At 41.1% G+C, this 3264-nt stretch overlaps 1 pseudogene; it reads left to right on the top strand.

Annotated features, from left to right (window-relative positions):
- The first annotated feature begins 1243 nt into the window (after nucleotides 1-1243).
- LOC121466657 lies at nucleotides 1244-1362 on the top strand (annotated as a pseudogene).
- The last annotated feature ends 1902 nt before the right edge of the window (nucleotides 1363-3264 follow it).

The following is a 3264-nucleotide window of genomic DNA, read 5'->3' as shown; positions in this document are numbered from 1 at the left end:
TAATGAGGGCTCCTATTGTAACACGCCCTGCACAGTTGGAGGATGGCTGTGGGAAACTTAACTCTGTAAATCCTGAGCTGTGGAACAATTATTAAAGCCTGTGTTTTAACGTTACACTCACCTCCTTTTCCCCAAAAATATTTCGCCTTCTCCCCACCTCCCATGCCCGACACCTAAAACCCCTAAGTACTACAGTAGAGGAAATGCAACAAGAATTATAGAGAAAGCTCCACTGATGACAGAATAACAATTGCCATCTGGTGTGCAGCAGATGTGTGCTCCACAAACTTTTTTTTCCTCTCTCCCCTTTCTTTCTTAATTTTTTTTTTTTTTTCCTTTTGCGTTCTCCTACCCAAGTCCTGTCCAGACCCAAATGCGTTGCTGAGCTTATGAACTTTGACAGCTTTACCGCTCCGGGCTGGATGGCTACAGGCACATGTTTTTCTTAGACTCCACTAAAACTCCAGGGAATAAACTAACAGACTCAAGAATGATACTCAAAGGCTACCCACTCCCCCACCCCGCCCCAACGCCCGAGCCTCAGAAATCTGTGAGGAATGCCACTAAGTTTTTCCTAAGAAACAGTGCGGAAATATTACCAGAAAGGATCCTTAAAGATTCTGTGTCTTACAAGGGAGAGACAAGACAAGAAGCGAGACTTGGGAGACAAGAGTCACCTGGCAGCGGGGAAACAAGGTTATTTTAGCCATGCTGAAGTGCCATTCCTGTTTGTAAAGGTGTCGCTCTCCCAAAACCATTAAGCCACCTGCCACCTGCCCATCCCCCACCAGCACACCTCACTTCCTGAACTCTCCAGAATGGCTGGTGTCTGTTAGGAAACACAGAAACAGGAAAAGCAGTAGCCATGGCCCTTTTGATTTCGTAGGACAGAAATTTTTTTCAACATGCCCAGATAAGAATCAGATTGCTCGATTTTTAAATGAGTCCGGAGGAACAGCGTTTACTTTCTGAGTTTTGGCTTACTTCCAGAGCTCAAGCACTGCTTAGAAATAACTTTCCAATATTGTCATCTGACTTCTTTCATGGATCGCATAAGTCTGTTCATAATGGATTTTGACCATAATCCACCCAACTTCTCCATGCTGTTATAAAAATTAAATTCCTCTTTATTCCTCACTACATGTAACCCTTGTCTCTCTGACTCCCATTAACCTTGCAGTACAGAATTATGGGTGGATAAACTTGCAGTCAAGGAATTATGGGTATAGTTGCTGTTGTTCCTTTTGAAAACCATACCACCCTGAACACGCCCGATCTCGTCTGATCTCGGAAGCTAAGCAGTGTCGGGCCTGGTTAGTACTTGGATGGGAGACCGCCTGGGAATACCGGGTGCTGTAGTTTCCAAAAGGAACAACAGTTGCTATGCTCTGAGACAGTACAAGTACGATCCTAGGATTTTCTGGTTTACTCCTATGTTCTGTAGTTTTAACTTCTCTTAGTATAATGCCATCGAGGTTAAAATCTTGATAGTCATTATTTTTCACTTCTTGGAACTCACTGTCATAGAAGTTGCCACTTGGGTCTCAACTATGCTGAAGCTGTAGCTTGCAGAAGGACCTTCCAGATAATCTTACATCTGGTGATACGTTTGTGCCCTTCCTTGATGGAGTCACTGCCTTGCTACTGCTTGTGATAATGTGGGTTCAAGATGTAGGGTCTGACTGTGATGTTCCCCACTTTGTCTTTGAAGCTGTAGTCATTGGCATAATTATCATCTCAGTTTAGGACCTCTTCCTTGTCTTAGCCTACCATGATGATCTCAGCCAACGCACTTGGGAACAGGAATAAACTTAGAGTTAATTTGATATGACTTGCTATTTGGTCATGCAGATTATATGTTTATAAAGCACAAACACACATAAAAATAATTACTCAAGGGAATATCCTTTGTCATAATTCTGTATGTATGTCACCCAATAAACACTAATAAACACTAAAAAGAGTGCTAATTTATAATTTAATTGGAAATCACCAGGATCAGATCTGTTATTGGTCTTGCAAATGGGAGAGATTTGAGATCTAAGTCCGCACATCAACCTTGGTTTCACAACACGTTTATTGAACTAATCTAGCAGCCCTGCTCTGTGAAACCTGAAACGGGTTTCTGGGGAGGATAGGCAGGAGAGGGGAGTGAAAACTGAAGCCAGCATAATTTGTTGTCCTGGTGTGAAATAACACTGAGAGCAAGCAAATATAACGACTTGTTCCACAAAGTACTTGCTCCTTGGGGCTAAGACTGCAAGCCAACTAAAACCCGTCCTTACCATGAAGAACAATTTGTTCGACAAGAGTAGTCTAGCAATCTGAGCACCTTAAGATTCCATTAATCCAGAGCTCCTGTGACATAAATTCTGTCCAACGCTCTATCTTGTAGAATCTGGCATTAAACTTTCCACCCTACATGGTGTTTTACTTTGACTTCTGCCTTTGAGAGCTGGATGAAAACTTCTAAGGTAATTTCTCTCTCATCCAATTAACTTTGCTCTTTCGGCTCAATTATTATTTTTGGTGGATATCTAAGTAGTCAACAACTCACATCCTAGAGGTCCTGCTAGGACTCTACGTTGACTGGTGAGCAGTCTGGAGATGTTTGTCCCCTGGCCTCCTTGACCTTAAGATGGGCTTGGGAGGGGTTTTCTTACAAGATTGAGGTCTCAACTAAATTGAACCTCAGTTCAACTTTGCCCTAGTAAATCATAAATGTTAAGTTAATTTTATCAGTTGGAGATTAAAGATTTGAAATTGACCCCCACAGCATCACTTTGTCTGTCTTTGATGAGGCTGTAAAGGAAGTCTGTAGAGAGTAGAGGTATATAGTTCAAATAAGTCCAATCTTAGAACCAAAGTGTTTAAATGATTATGTAAGACCTGCATCCTTTGGACACAATTTAAATTGGTTCAGTTTTACAAAATCTTATACTGTGCTCTGAGTATATATAATGTATGGTTGTAAAATACACTTTAATAAAGGTAATTTAAAATACACATTTAAAGACTTTCCTGAGGCTTGTCTTTGTAGCCATGAAACATGTTTCATTTTTGTCTGCCTTGAGCTAGAAGGTTAATTGGGCACCCAATGGTTGATATTTCATGTTTGAAAAGATTCTAGAAACACAGAGAACAGCAACCACCTGACTGTTATCATTGGTAATGCAATCTCCTTTTACCTGTTAACTCATTAGCTTCTCTCTCGAAAATAACTCTACCCAGGATAATCTGACCTTTCAGGGGTCATTTGGGAAA

Source organism: Microtus oregoni, unplaced genomic scaffold (assembly GCF_018167655.1).
Source record: "Microtus oregoni isolate MIOR12 unplaced genomic scaffold, Mior012 000033F_ref0000390, whole genome shotgun sequence".
In the NCBI taxonomy this organism is placed as follows: Eukaryota; Metazoa; Chordata; class Mammalia; order Rodentia; family Cricetidae; genus Microtus; species Microtus oregoni.
This window is presented reverse-complemented; position numbering and strand designations above follow the sequence as displayed.